This window comes from Eulemur rufifrons, chromosome 18 (genome assembly GCF_041146395.1).
Source record: "Eulemur rufifrons isolate Redbay chromosome 18, OSU_ERuf_1, whole genome shotgun sequence".
Taxonomy (NCBI): domain Eukaryota; kingdom Metazoa; phylum Chordata; class Mammalia; order Primates; family Lemuridae; genus Eulemur; species Eulemur rufifrons.
This window is the reverse complement of record NC_091000.1, coordinates 358,002-374,393: the sequence shown is the minus strand read 5'-3', so window position 1 is coordinate 374,393 and position 16,392 is coordinate 358,002. Positions and strand designations below refer to the sequence as shown.

The 16,392-nt window shown below is 45.8% G+C and overlaps 1 pseudogene; it reads left to right on the top strand.

The window, feature by feature from the left end:
* The window catches only part of LOC138399132 (RNA-binding protein 44-like), a 41,339-nt pseudogene extending 28,588 nt beyond the window's left edge, over nt 1-12,751 (top strand).
* The last annotated feature ends 3,641 nt before the right edge of the window (nt 12,752-16,392 follow it).

Sequence of the window (16,392 nt, the reverse complement as noted above, 5' to 3'; positions counted from 1 at the left end):
TGGATAGGGGTCGTGTTCCATGAATGGCCCTGGAGTATCCCTGCTTTGCTGCTGGGAGAGGTCCCGGGGACTTTAGCAGGATTTAATTGTAGCCAAATATTGGAGGAAATCAGGGGATTTAGGATCCATTCCAGGCCACAGGTAGATAACAAGGACTCGAACACAGTGCACAGGGCTTCAATCTACTAGCAGGTGTGCTTTAGTTTTCCTTAGAAGCATGATTTTCTCTGTCCACGTGATCATATAGGAATCTCAGATTTTAGAACTTCTTGAACCATGCTTGGCTAATTTTTTTTTTTAACTTTTTGTAAAGATGGGATCTCACTGTTGCAAAGGCTAGTCTTGAACTCCCACCTGGGCTTCCCAAAGTGCTGAGATTACAGGTGTGAGCCACTGAATGCGGGAAATCAACAACTTTTTAATTAATGCCTTAGTGTTCTAGCTGAGAAATCTTTGCCCACCCCAAAATCATAAGTATATTCTCCTATGTTTTCAGAAATGTGATAGGTTTGTTTTTCACATTTAGAAACATGACTCATCTTGGTTTTATTATTGGGTGTGGTATGAGATACAGGTCTAGGCATTCATTTTCCTCTAGAAAAAAAAAAAACTACATTGTAAAATCTAGGTGTACGAGTACCATTTATTGAATATACCTTATGCTTTCTTTTCCACATTGACTTGAAATAGTGACCGTCTCAAAGACAAAGTGACCATACATATGTTGCTCTCTTTCTGGACTCATAATTTGTTCCATTAATCTTTTAATCTGACATACTATACTGTCAATAGCTATAGCTTTACAATTCTTGAAATACATGTCATCTAACTTCTAGATTGTTTTCATTATTGTAGGTTCATTGCATTTCCGTATTAACTTGCAATAAATTTGTCAACTTCTAAAAAAATTCTTCTGCAATTTTGATTCTAACTGTGTTGAATCTACAGCTCCATTTGCGGAGAACAGATCTCAGCAACGTTAAGTCTCTTGGTCTGTGAACATGGTATAGCTCTTCATTTATTTTAGTTCCTCCTTAATTTCAACAATGTTTTATAATTTTTAATATAGAAGTCTTGCACATATTTTATTACCTTTAATCACCAAATATTTTATGTTTTTATAAATGGTAGGTATTATTTTACATTTTCCTTTTACAATTGTTGCTAGAATGTAGAAATATAGTTGATTTTTTTGTATATTGACCTTTTTATCCTTCATCCTTACTAAATTGACTTATTCGTTCCAATAGTTTCTTTGTATGTCTCCGATTTTTCTCTGTACATTATAATGTGACCTGTGAATAAAGGCAGTTTTACCTCTTTTCCATTGTTGCACTGGCCAGGACCTCTGATATAATAAATATAAGGGGTAAGAGAACAAATTTATTGTTTTTGACAGAAATTATTCAGTATTTCAGTACCCAGTGTGATGTTGGCTATAGGTTTGGGGGTTTTTCTTGTAGATAGCCATCATTAGATTGAGGAAGCTTCCTACTATTCATGATTTGCTGAGAGCTTTTTGTCATGAATTGGTTTTGAGTTTTAACAAATGTTATCAAAATTCTTTTTCTCCATCTGTTGAAATGATCATGTGATTTTTTTCTCCATTATTCTTTTACTGTCGTGAATAACATCAATTGATTTACAAATTTTGGACTGCCCTCATCTTCCTGGGGTAAACTCCACTTGATCTGGACGTACTAGCCTTTTTTTGCTTTGTAAAAAAATTAGCATATTATAGTCTGTGTATAAAAGGTATTGCTTTTTTTTTTTTTTTTTTTTTTGAGTGTTCTTTTCAGGTTTTGGTATTAACATTATGCTGACCCTGTGAAACAAACATACTGAGAAGTCTTCCCTCTTCCTCACTTCACTAATGGAGTTAGTTAAGATTGAATTCCTGCTTTATTTCTACATTAATTGGTAGATGGAATTCAATGAAACCATCTATGCCTGCCATTTTCCTTGAGGGGGAAATTTTTAATTACAGATTTAATTTCCTTAAGAGACAGGACTGTTCATATGATTTATTTCTTCTTGTATCCATTTTGGAAGGTTGTGGTTTTCAATGAACTTATGTCCATCTGAGTTATAGAATTTATCAGATGAAGTTGTTTATTATACCCCTTATTTTAATGTCTATATGTTCTGTAGTAATGTTCCCTTTATTGTTCATGACATTCATAATTTGTGTTTTCTCTTTTTCTTAGATAAGTTTTGTGAAGTGTTTATAAATTTTATTAATCGTTTTAAAGAAACAACTTTTGGTTTTGTTTATTTTCATCTATTCATATACTTTTGTGTACTTCTCCTTTTTCTATTCCCATCCTACTTTTCTGGGCTTAATTTTTCTGCTTTTTCTAGTTTCTTAAGATAGAACCTAAGATCATTGATTTTTAAACCTTTCTTCTTTTCTAATATAAGCATTTAAAGCTATAAACCCTCTAAGCACTGTTTTAGCTGCAGTCTACAAATTTTGATATATAGTATTTTCATAATCATTTAGTTCAAAATAATTTCTTTCATTGTGATAATTCTTTCACCCATGGATTATCTATAAGTGTGTTGCTTAATTTCCAAATATTAGGGAAGTTATTATCTTTTTTATTCTTAATTATACTGTAGTTAGAGCACATACTCTCAAGCATAGTGAGGCTTCTGTCCATGATAGAGCAACACACCAGACAACAGGCAGTATAGGACCGTGATCTCTGAGAGAAAGGAAACATCCACCGTTAGCCCTGTGGCAGTGTGGCTTCCTGCTGGGAAGCACCCTGCAGACCGTGGAGCAAGGACAGACTTCGAGCAAAGCAGAGGTCTCCCTGAGTAAGGCAGAGATTGGAGTTCATAGAAGATAAGGCAGTTAGAAATTGTAGGGCGGTGTTCCTGAGAGAAGGGAATTATGTAGAAAAAGAGCTCCAGAAATCTGCAGGGAGACCCCCTTGATCCTTGACAGATACTAATGTGTGTATTTGTAGGTAAAACTCCATGAAGGTATTCTATGCTTTAACCTTAAAATAATGTACATTTCTTCTGCTCAGAGCGCTCTGCCCAGAAGTAGTCACCCGGCAAGGAGTTTTGAAAGTGTGGCGGGGACTATGAGGAGCAAACAAAATGTTTTGAGTCCCACCGTTGCTGCCGTAATGTCTACTTTTTAATATTTCTCAATTTTGTAAGGTTGTTAAATCATTTTCATAAATTCTCTAAAATGCCCATTTCTGTTTATAAGTGAACTTAATATTCTAAAAACAGATCATTTAAATAGTTAATCTTTAAATCAAGAGATTTTACTTGTGTCACATAGGAACTGTATTTAAATTTTCAAAAGTAAGGATAATGGCAAGTTAAGTCATTAGACCTCCTACCCATTGAAGACAATTAAAAAACCTAGAAAAAATATTTTTAAAATCTTCCTAAAAGCATCTAAGAACTGGCCAGATAAGGAGAAATTGCCAGGCCACAACCTGGGAAAGAATGGGAACCCCGAGAAGTAAGCCTAGCATTAGGAACAATTTTGCCTTGAAAAGCATAGCCTAACAGAGAGTAGGCTATGCTTTTGACAGCCTTCTGACAATAAAAGGACAAAAATCAGAGTCCTTGGTCTGTCAAAGGTGGGAGCCAGGTAAGGTACCCCTTCCAATGTGCTTATGAGGATGGGATTCCAAAGGGCTGTGCCCTAGAATTAAAGTAAACCAGCCCTTCCTCAGACTCTAGTTATCTGAGTAGCCTAGAGAAATCTCAAATTTTGGTCAGAATAAAGGGATTCTACATAACTAGTTCCCTGTGCCACCTGGCAGTAGCAAACAAAATTTCTCTCTGAGGAAAAGTGACATCATCCTTGGGTTCAAATTATTTATGTGCACAACTTATCAAATACAGTGTCTAGCACTTAATCAAAACGTAACCAGGAACCCAAAACGACATCATGAGCCAGAAAACAATAGACAATACAAACAGATCCACAGGGATTCCACTTACTGGAATTATGAAATACAGGCTGTAAAACAACTATATTTACTATCTTTTAGGAGAGAACAGCTAACGTTAAAAAATTTACCACAAACTAGGCCGGGCGCGGTGGCTCACGCCTGTAATCCTAGCACTCTGGGAGGCCGAGGCGGGTGGATCGCTCAAGGTCAGGAGTTCGAGACCAGCCTGAGCAAGAGCGAGACCCCGTCTCTACTAAAAATAGAAAGAAATTATATGGACAACTAAAAATATATATAGAAAAATTAGCCGGGCATAGTGGCACATGCCTGTAGTCCCAGCTACTCGGGAGGCTGAGGCAGTGGGATCGCTTAAGCCCAGGAGTCTGAGGTTGCTGTGAGCTAAGCTGACGCCACGGCACTCACTCTAGCCTGGGCAACAAAGTGAGACTCTGTCTCAAAAAAAAAAAAAAAAAAAAAAAAAAAAAAAATTTACCACAAACTAGACAACATTAAAAATGGCATAACAGACTTGGAAAAAACTGGGTAAAATTCTAGAATGGAAAAATTCAGGTAAACAAACTTAGCAACTTAATAGATGGATTCCACATCAGAATTAGTTAGAACTGTAGAAAGAATTTGTGAAATGGAAGGTAGGTTATAAGAAACTGTCCAGACTGAAGCATGGGGGAGACAAAAGGATGGAAAAATACAGAAGCAAAGAGATGTGATGGATATTGAAAAGATCTAACACCGGTTTAACTGAAGTCCCATGAAGGAAATTACTTCTAAAAATCCTCAGTATTTTATAAACATGTTCCATGTCAGTAAATAAAGATCTATCTCTTTTGTTTATATAAGCTGCATGATAGGTATTCCATTATACTTAAAAGGGTTGGGAAAATTTAAATTCTCATGATGTATGAATGTCCATTTCATCACCCTTAATAATACAACATAAGATCAGTCTTTGCCAATTTGATAAGTAAAAATCCATCCATTTTAATTTTGATTTTTGATAGTAATGTGTTTATACATCTTTTAAAAATATATTTGAGCTTACGAGTCTTAGAAGTTGTCCAAACACAGCTTTTATATATTTTTGGCATATTACTAGTTTGCAGGAACACTTTATGCATTAAGTCTATTACCTCCTTGTTTGAAATAATTTTCCTTAGTTTAGCATTTTGTTTAATTTTATTCTTGGTTCTAATTGTTTCAAAGAAATTTTTAAATTGTTCTTGAACTCCCTTTCACACCTCCTTATTTCTTTGTTTCCCTTTACAGCAAAAAAATTTGAATGGGTTGTGTGCACTGTCTCCAGTTCTTGTGAATCTCCTCCCAACAGGCGTTCATCCCCATCATTTGACCAAGTCAGTTTCTGTGGGTTATAAATGACTCCTGTGCTGCCAAAATCCGTGACGAGTTCCAGTCTTCATCTTGCCCCGCAATCACCATCCCCGCCTCCTTTGCACACCCTCTCCTGTTGTCCTCCACTGTTCCATGTCTGCATCTACTGGTTTTCCCTGCTACACGTATTCTTCCTTCTCAGTCTCCTTTGTTAGTTCCTTTTCATCCCTTCAACCTTTTCCGACTTTGGAGTGCCTCAGTGCTTAATCCTCGAGTCTCTTCTGTCTTTCTGCAGTCAGGAGGCAATTATATTCAATTCATAGATTTAAATCTCCATTCTAATGAATCCCAAATTTACATCACTAACTAGGTCAGTGTTATCTAGTGGAAATATAATATAAGCAATATATATGACTTTATATTTTCTAGTACCCACATCAAAAAAGGTTAAAAGATATGGGTAGAATTAATTTTAATATGTTCTGTTTAATCCAGTATATCAAATATTATTTCAACATGTAATGAAATAAAAATGAGATTTTATATTTTTTGTCATATTAAGTCTTTGAAATCTGGTGTGTGTTTTACATTTACAGCACATCTCAATTCAGATTAGCCACATTTCAAGTGCTTAATAGCCACATGTGGCTACCGGACAGTGCAGCTCTTGTTAACTTCACTGATTTTCAGACCTCTGTCTCTCCATTTGAATGTCTAATATGTATCTCAGTATTAATGTGTTTCTCGGAATTCATATCTATACCAACAGAAACAAATCCTGTAAGTTCTAACCTCAATAGATCCAGAATCTAATCAGTTCCTACCTCCTCTGCTGCAGTCGCTGTGGTCCTGGCCATCACTGTCTCTTGCCTAGGTTATTACACTAGCCTCCTGACTGGTTAGAGAGCCACGTGACTCTCTTTCTCCTTCAGTTTGTTCAAGTCTGACCTTATCAGAGAAGTGTTCCTTGACTACCTTGTTTAAAGTGCAAACCTTGCTGGGCACAGTGGCTCATGCCTGTAATTCCAGCACTTTGGAAGGCCAAGGTGGGAGGATCACTTGAGACCAAGAGATTCGAGACCAGCCTGGGCAACAAAGCGAGACCCATCTCTGCAAAAAATTAGCTAGGTGTGGTGATGTGTGCCTGTAGTCCTAGCTACTTGGGAGGCTGAGCCAGGAGGATTGCTTGAGTCGAGGAGTTTGAGGTTACAATGAGCTATGATGACGCCACTGCATTCTAGCCGAGGCAACAGAGTGAGACCCTGTCTCAAATAAATAAATAAGAAAAAGTGAAAACCTCTTCTCCTTACACATATAAATATGTACCCATGTAAATTGGTATTTCTTTCTCCCTTCAATGCTTTATTTATTTATTGTTTTAGGGTTTTTGTTTTTGTGGCAGTTTCGAACTCCTGGGCTCAAGTGATCTTCCCACCTCAGCCTCCCTGGTAGCTGGGACTACAGGCACATGCCACCCTGCCCAGTTTAGCTTTTAAGGTTGCCTGTCACGATTTCTCTTTGTTCAAAGAAAGTTTGATAGGACTTTTTACAGGATATATCTTTAGCCTTTTCAGTTCTCTCTGTGGTTGATTCTGTGTTCACCTGTTTCTGAGTCTTTTTAAAAATTTGTTTTCCTGAGCAACAAAGAAGTGTGGCTTGTAATACAGAGTGGTCATAGGGTCAAGATTGTGTAGATACTCAGGCGGCTGTGATAGAAGGATCAGGAAAATCTCCCTCAGTTGACAGTTTAAAACCTAATGGAAATTTTCTAAATAAGGTAAAATCAATATGATTAATAACAAAATTTTATTTGACTTTATAAAGAGACAGTACACGCTAGCAAATGTTTTTGGTTCATTGATTATATTGAGGCTTTTGTGAGAAAATGCTAGAAGAGGGAAAAGGGTATATAGATTGTTACCAGCTCTATCCTCTCATGGCTGCTATTGCCACAAAGTGCATTAGAAGTTGAATTTTACATTTTATTAATACTAGTTTGGAACTCCAGATAGACCATGTGTTATTTATCATATATTTATAATTTAATTTAAAATCATGTTTTCAGGATTCCCTGGAATTAAGAAAAACATCTGATATCACAGACTTAAAGAAACATCCTGAGAGGCACGTCAGATGTACGAGCTTGCAGATACCTGTCGGGGAAAATTGAAATAGTATTTGTTTTCTGTGTAGCATATGTAACCATACAGAATTATAGCTAAAAGGGACCTTAAGACATCATCTGTTTTAGCCATTTGCCTTCAAACAAATACATAAAATAATATAGAATATTAAAGCTCTTCATTTATTGAGATTTCAGTCTCGGTTTCATCAGAATCTCCTGGCATCTTACCTGTTCAACCCAAACTCATACTGATTTAATTTTCCATTTTCTTTCATTTTATTCCCCTATAGACAAAAGCAAAAAATGTTTTTTGAAAATGTCATAAATTTGAAGAAGTAGCTACTTTCACTGGTGCATTTTAATCTTGATTTTAATTTATTATATAATTTGCTTTGCATTTATTAAGATACCCTTATAATTCGGAGCACAACGAAGAATGAGGAAGTGGGAAGGTAGAGAAACAGGGAGGTGTCTAAGAAGCCAAATTAGTTATAATGTTCTGAGGTCATTTACGTTTTCCTTCCATCATTCTTTCTTCTGATGAGTTTATTCTGGCATCTCAACTCCAGAAGCAGAAGTATTGAGAACAGCTGAAAGTGGCAATTGGAAAGAAGGGAAGACTTCCAATAACATTAATACTCAAAAAGATGTAGTGACTTGGGGCTTTTCAATGGATATGTTGTAATAAAACAGCAAAATATTTGCTTATGTTAAGGAAAATGTAAATTATTTTCTGTTAAAAAGATAATATGTTTAAGAACAATTTCCATGCAAAGTGCTTACAACTTAAAAAAATCTTGGCCAAAGTTTGATGTAGGTTGAAAAATACATTGATGATGGATAAAGTTATTACCTTAGATTAGAATCCTTTTTTGGTAAAAGAAAGTATGAATTTGAGAATTGTTTACTTCCTTGACTTCTAGAAAGAATATATTTAGTCATAATTCTTGATGTCCTTGTTTTCTGAAGCTGTTATGTGTTCCCACAGCCTCTCTATCCTGAGTAGAATCCATTTAAACTTGACAGAGAAACGCAAGAAATTTAAAATGTTTCTAGAGGCCTGTCATTGCTATAGAAAAATGTTTGGAATCTTAACCTAATCCTTTTTTTTATTTTAAAGGGAATTTCAACTTTTTAAAGAGATGGAGAATTTGCCATCAGTGTGCTGTCAGAAAGTAATGCAGAGAGCCACGAAAGCAGAGCTGCACCTTTTAAATGTTCACTGTCAGACGTGTCATCGTCATTGTTGTGATATTTACAAACTTGTAATGGAAAATGGGGAGGGATTAAATAGGTGTTTATTGATTTTAAATCTGCATTTTTTAAGAAATGTGTCACTACCTTTAAGTTTATTCTGGAAATTTTTCTTAATTTTCATTTGTGAAGGGCAGAATGAGGGGTAGATTGTAACTGGGCTTCTTAGCTGGCCTAGGGGTAATGGACTTTTCCTAGAAAAAGTAATATGTTTGAACTTTATATAAAGTCCAAGTAAGAATGAAGTCGGGGGGTTTGCATGACATTCTACCACATTCTCTCTGGTTTATCCATTGAGAGATGTTTGTGCTGCCCTTAGAAAAGCACATTAATTGTGGTTCACTTTCTTTTACTCACCATTTAAAAGAAAAAAATTTAAGATCTAGAGAGTTAGAACTAAGCGTATACTATATTAATATTAGCGTTCAATAGACGACTTAGGCTGAAATAATTTCGTTTTGTGAACTTACATTTTGAACAGGAATTTACAAAGTAACTCTGCTAAGGAGGAATTAGGGTCGGCACTGCTGTCTTTTTTGGGAGACGTAGACGTGTGAGTTTGAAAGAAAAACCACGCGCGGGCGCAGCACTGGGAGAGCCGCCCCCCCGTCAGTGGGATCAAGGTCGCCATCCGCCTGCTCTGCTTTCGCTTCCCGGGTATGTGTGTGTGTTTTAGGAGTAAAAACTTCATTTAGACAGAAAACATTTTAAACAGATTTTTCTTTTCTGTCTTTACAGCTGATGAAAGAAGAATCACACGTGTGAGTTGATTTCATCTAATTTAGAACTCATTACATCTTTAAAATCACTTAATCCAGTTAACTTTTTTTTTTTTTTTTTTTTGAGACAGAGTCTCACTCTGTTGCCCAGGCTAGAGTGAGTGCCGTGGCGTCAGCCTAGCTCACAGCAACCTCAAACTCCTGAGCTCAAGCTATCCTCCTGTCTCAGCCTCCCGAGTAGCTGGGACTACAGGCATGCACCACCATGCCCGGCTAATTTTTTCTATATATATTTTTAGCTGTCCATATAATTTCTTTCTATTTTTAGTAGAGATGGGGTCTCGCTCTTGCTCAGGCTGGTCTGGAACTCCTGAGCTCAAACGATCCACCCACCTCGGCCTCCCAGAGTGCTAGGATTACAGGCGTGAGCCACCGCGCCCGGCCCAGTTAACTTTAAATTTTCTGTTTTGGTCCCTGTTGAAAACATTGGTGGATTCTTTAATGAAGTGTTTATTATCTTTTTTACTGATATGTAATATTTGTACATATTTATAGGGTACATGTAATATTTTGTTACATGCATGGGATGTGTAATAATCAAGTTCAGGGTATTTAGGACATCCATCACTTCATATATTTAATATTTATTATTTCTGTGTTGGGAACATTTCAAGTCCTGTCTTCTAGCTATTTTGAAATATAAAATATATTGTTAACTATAGTCTGCTATCAAACATTAGATCTTATTCTTTCTGAAGTGTTTATCTATTTAGCTTTTCAGGAGCAGATTCTGAACTAGATGATCAAAGTGCTCAGGATGTTGATATTTCTTTGAACCTAAAAAAGACACTCTCTGAAGTAAGATTTTTACAAAGTTCATCTGTATAAATCTTTAATTTTTTGGCTTCAGTAAATTATAATTTTCAGAGACTCCGACATCCTTCTTTTCACTCAACTAGCTTACTTTATATGCTTACTTTATAGCTTACTTTAGTTAGAAGGAACATAATGGTGTATTTAAGCCTATTCAAACAAATCAGCAATATGTGTTGAGTAGAGTAAGCATATAGTTTATCACCAGATCAGTAGACTTCTGAGGATGAAAGAGAGTAATAGTAATGTTAATCATTCACCACAGCAGTAGGTATAAATCTGGACTGTCCCAGGCAGATCCATGATATATGGCCACCATCATGTCGCGTGAGTGCAGTTAAAACTAATATCTTGCGCCTTCATGTCATGAGGTAGAATAAAGTAATGTTCTATTTGTTTTAGGCAGGGCAAAGTTTTAATTTCTCCTTTGTTGAAATGTTCCCTAAATCCCTGGGGGGACTGGCCTACAGACCAGGGCTTAACTCTGGGATATCCCAGGTTCCCTAAATCCCTGCATGGGACTGGCCTACAGACCAGGCTCATCTGTGGGACGTTCCAGATTCCCTAAATATCTGGGGAGGACAGGCCTATAAACCAGGCGTCATCTGTGGGATGTCCCAGGTTCCCTAAATCACAGGGGGGGACTGGCCTACAGACCAAGGCTCAACTGTGGGACGTCCCAGGTTCCCTAAATCCCAGAGGGGACTGGCCTACACACCAGGGCTCATCTGTGAGATGTTCCAGGTTCCCTAAATCCCTGCAAGCGACTGGCCTACAGATCAGGGCTCTTGTGTGGGATGTCCTAGGTCCCCTAAATCCCTCGGGGGACTGGACTGCAGACCAGGGTTCATCTGTGGGCTGTCCCAGGTTCCCTAAATCCCTGGGGGCGACTGGTTTACAGACCGGGGCTCATCTCCAGGCTGTCCCAAGTTCCCTAAATCACCTGGAGGGGGGACTGGCCTACAGACCAGGGCTCGTGTGTGGGATGTCCCAGGTTGCCTAAATTCCTGGCGGGGGTGGGGGCTGGCCTACAGACCACAGATCATTTGGGGACTCTTCCAGGAGTACAAATGGGTGGGCGACTGTGACAGCCACTTAGGTTACCTTAATGCATGTCTTTCTTTATTTTCTGTAAGAGATCAGGAACTCGCTGGGCAGGGCATCTAAGAAGGCATTTTCTCCCTGGCTCCTGCACATCCCAGGGTGGGGACCGGACTAAGTGATGAGCAGAGGGCCGCTGGAATTCCTGGGCTGACCTGGAAGGGAGGAGCAGCCGTTACCCGTCTCTTCCTTGTTATCAGGTGTGGAGCCTGTGTGTGATGGCCGGAGCCCCTGCTGCTGCAGTGGGCCAGGAGGCTTTTCCAGCGGGAGCTGTGGGAGACAGGAGGAAGGCGGCAGGACACCGGGGTTGGCTCTCCCTGCCCACACAGTGCGCCTCAGTCATTTCTGGACACGTCCAGGCTGCTGTCTCCCACCCTGAAGTCTCACTCCTCTGAGCTCGTTCGTCGGGAATGTGGCTACATCTACCCTATGTGCTGTAGGGAGGGAGGTGAGTTGTTCAAAACCTCAAAAACTGTAGGTAAAAAGGCTCCTCATCTGTTTTCTGTCAAAGTGTCTTCCCCAAACTTCACTTGAATTCAGAAGAGCAACCTGCAGGCAGCCCTAGGCCCCTCCCAAAGTCACACAGTCCTGGGTAGCTGCGGGAGCCCCGGGCAAGGGAGCTGCCGGGAGTTTGCAAACTGTGGGCACCCCGCTGGCTGAGAGTGGGGCTGTCTGCCTCCTGGTCACTCCCTCCGGGCCACCCCCTTCCCTATGGCTTCCCCACCTCCCGTAACCCCCACCTCCAGCCCTCCCTAGAGCTCCTCCCTGCCCCCTGCCCAGTCACTCCCTCCGGGCCACCTCCAGCTCTCCCTACAGCTTCCCCGCACCCTGCACACCTGGTCCCCAGGCCCCTACCCAGTCACTCCCTGCGGGCCACCCCCCACAACCCTGCACACCTGGGCACTCCGGCCCCGCCCAGCCACCCCCTCCGGGACCCCCTGCCGCCCCTCCCTTCCTACCGCTCCCCCCAAATCCGGGCCACCCGGCCCCGCCCTCATCACTGCTGTCGCCCGGCCACTCTCCTTTCCTCCCTCCGTTCTTTCCGTGCATCCTCGACCCTGGGCTGCAGCGCCCGCCGCACGTCCGCCGTCCGGCTCTCCCTCGTCCCTCGGCGGTTTCCGTCCATCCTCGGCCCTCTCCGTCACGACTCGGTCCTCGCTGAGGCCTTTCGGCTCTCTGCGCCAAACCTCTTCGGCCCTTCCCGTGGTCCCCCGGCCTTTGTCGCCAACTGTCGGCTGTTTCCGTCACCCGCGGGGTGCACAGTCCCGACCCTGGGACTTGTGCAGGCTCTGCGGTTTCTCGGCGGTCTTGGTGGCAGTGGCACCTTCTGGAAGAGTCTTCCTGTTGTCCAGACTGCGGGGGGTTTGCGTCTAGATCCAGGTGCTTCTCGCACAAAGATCCAGTGATTGAGACGAGGGTTGCCAAGGAGGGAAGGAATTTTTAACAGGAGAGACCTGGAGAAAAGCAGCTGCTCAAATCCGTCTCCGGCTAGGGGAGCTCTCGGGCTCTCGGGGAGGGGGGCTCTCAGGGAGGGGCCGCGAGCCCGCGGCGGTGGGAGGGGGGTCGGCGAGTCCCGCGGCAGGTGGGGGTGAGGGTGGCGAGTCCCGGGGCAGGTGGGGGTGGGGGTCGGCGAGTCCCGGGGCAGGTGGGGGTGGGGGTGGCGAGTCCCGGGGCAGGTGGGGGTGAGGGTGGCGAGTCCCGGGGCAGGTGGGGGTGGGGGTCGGCGAGTCCCGGGGCAGGTGGGGGTGGGGGTGGCGAGTCCCGGGGCAGGTGGGGGTGAGGGTGGCGAGTCCCGGGGCAGGTGGGGGTGGGAGTCGGCGAGTCCCGGCAGGTGGGGGTGGGGGTGGCGAGTCCCGGGGCAGGTGGGGGTGGGGGTGGCGAGTCCCGGGGCAGGTGGGGGTGGGGGTGGCGAGTCCCGGGGCAGGTGGGGGTGGGGGTCGGCGAGTCCCGGCAGGTGGGGGTGGGGGTGGCGAGTCCCGGGGCGATGGAGGTGGGGCGATGGCGAGCCCCGGCAGGTGTGTGGGGGGGGTCGGTGAGTCCCGCGCAGGTAGGGGTGGAGGACGGTGAGCCCTGGGGCAGGTGGGGGTGGGGGTGGGGGTGGCGAGTCCCGGCAGGTGGGGGTGGGGGTGGGGGTGGCGGTGGCGAGTCCCGGGGCAGGTGGGGGTGGGGGACGGCGAGCCCTGGGTTGACGGAGGTGGAGGGATGGCGAGCCCCAGGGCAGGAACTCTGACGCCTGCAGTCCCAGTTACCCGGAGGCTGAGGCGGGAGGATCGCTGGAGCCCAAGACTTCTGGGCTGTGGTGCGTTGTGCCCATCAGGTGTCCGCACTAAGTTCGGCATCAACATGGTGACCTCTCTGGAGCGGGGGACCAGGTTGGCTAAGGAGGAGTGAATCGGTTCAGGTCGGAAACGGAGCAAGTCAAAACTCCCTGGCTGGTCAGAATCCCAAATCCTTTGTGTTGCAAAAAATCCTTCTTTTCTGGGAAACTCCAAAGGTCCAAGAGTCAGTTAAGGGAGAGGATTACATTAGGGCCGCCAAAATTTGCTCCGTGAGGGGCAGGTACAGTCTCTGGCCACACAGCTGTGATTTTACTGTTGGTGTCTCTGTCAACTAAACTAAAATCTTAAGTCCCCCTCCCCCACCTGCTGACCGAATGGACCCCTCCTGGCCAAGTGGACGCCCTAAAACATTCTGTGCAGAACCACCGTTGTTTCCCGGGGCCATACTTAGTCCAGAATCCTATTTCTCGGCCCACACAGCCTAGTTGGCTTCTCTGGAATCTTCTGGGCATTGGAAGTGATGAAAACTACATGGAAGAAAGAAAGGAGATATTATGTCTTGTTTTCCCCTGGAGCAGTAGGTGCCAGGGGACCCTGGGGTCTGAAGTCACCCTCAGAGGCCTGGCGGGCAGCTCAGAGCCCACCTGTGATCAGGGGTCCGCGCCAGCTGAGACTGCCCTGTGTCGGGAGCCCCCCACTCCTGTTGGGAGCTGGGTTCTCGTGCAGATGGGGGGCAGATGGAGGGACCTCCCGGCAGGCCCCCGGGGCCTTTTCCCCTTTGTTTCCTGCACTGCAGTGTGTGTGGGGGGGCCTGTCACCCTCCCTGGAAACTACACCCCCTCCCCATTGTCATGTGGGGGCTGAGCCTAGAGACTGGCTGCCCCCCAGGTGGATGGGACGTGGGGACATCTGCATGGGACATGCACACCGGGGGTGTGACGGTGGGGTCCCACCCGGGCACTCACCCCCTCCTGGGAGGATCTCTGTGCCCCCCCCCGCCCACTCCACGGTCAGCCTGTCGCTGTTGGCAGTTTTTAGGGGCCAGAGACCTCTGCTGGGGGGCTATGGCCCCCACCCGCAGGGAGCCACTCCTGTGGAGGGTGGGGGTGGAGCTGCCCAGTGCTAAGTCCCTGGGGGCTTTGGGGGTCACCTGTGGCAGCATGAGCCCACCTCCAGCCCCCAGCCCAGAAGGACCCTCAGCCCCCAAGAGCCTCTGCTGCTTCAGGGGCTCGTCCCAACAGCCCTGGGTGACCTGAGGAGCTGGGCCCAGCATACGCTGTTGGGCTGATGGGCACGTGTGCACCCCGGGTGCAGGCATGGGGTCAGCAGGGCCATCATGGGTGGGTGCAGATGTCCAGTTGGAGGCAGTGTCCAAAGTGCCCTGTGAAGGCTGTGCTGAGGAAGGGCCTTACTAAGCCCCAGGGGCACAGGCACATGGGACAGCCCAAGATGTGGTCCTCCGGCCAGAACAATGAGAAATGAGGCTACGGGCAACTCCCTGGGATCAGGCAGGGCCTTGGGGAGAAAGCAGGAGAGGCGGTGCAGGCCCTCTGGGTAGGGCCTGGGGATTCCAGGTGCCCCTGGAGGAACAGCTTCCCTTTGCCCTGGGCCAGGGCTGCCCTACAAGCCCAGGACCACAGGAAGCCGAAGCCCCAGTCCTGGGCTAGTGGGGCCTCCCAGCTTGGCTCAGCACTAGAAGGGCCCATTTGCCAGTCTGTCTCCCCCCAGGGCTCTGATGGCAGCACTGGGTCCCAGCTCGCTCCATGCCACCTGGCCCGGGACTCAGTGGCTGGGGGCCAGTCAGTGGGTGACAGGACAGAGCCCGTCCTGGGACAGCACTGACTGTCAGATGTTCTGGGGGCTGGACTTGCTTGGTGGTGGGGGCACTGTCTGGCCACCTGTCCTGGCTGGACATCATGCTGTGGGGACACTGGAATGTGCTCCTGTCTCCACCTTGGTCAGGCCCGCTGCCTGGGACCTCCCCCCGTGAGCCCTGTCTGCAGCCACAGAGCCTGAAGGATCAGTGTGACCCCGAGCTTCCGGCCAAGGCACCCCAGGCTCAGGAGGGGGTTTCTGAGACGGCTGGTAACTGTCTTCATCTCTGTCCCCAGTGCAGGCCCGTCCCCTGCGTCCTTCTGCCCCTGGCAAGCAAACCCACAGATGCCCCTGTGGGGCACCTTTGTCTTGCGTCACCTGCTGTGGCCCTCCCAATGGGCAGGGGCACCCTGACACCCTGGGTCCCCACAGGTTTTCCACGTGGCCTATGTGCTCATCAAGTTTGCCAACTCCCCCCCCCCCGCCAGACCTCTGGGTGCTGGAGCAGTCCAGGGACTTCAGCCACACCTACCAGCTGTGGCAGTTCTTCGCCTGTGAGTCTCGGGAGCTGTGGGGCCTGGGAGGTGTCCCCAGCGGGGCTGCTGTGACCATGGCTTCTTGAGGTCTCGGTCACCAGCCCGGTCCTCATGCCCAACCTCTGTGCGTGTCAGGATCGTCTGTCTGAGGACCGGGAGCCAAAGGGGAATTCATCAGGTCACCCCTGACTTCCGGCACAGCTGGGCCCAGGGGCTGGTGGTGGCAGGAACCTCGGTGCCATCTCCTGGCTCCCTCTGGGCTGGCTTCATGTTTGACAGCTCCCTGTGGTGGTGACACAGGGCCCTGGGGGCTCCCAGCTCGCTTCCTACCAGCTCACATGCCTGTCAGGAGAGCCGGGTCCTGGCACTCACGGTGCACGTCCAGCGTGGCCGGCGGGGCGGGAGCGCCTCCCTCAG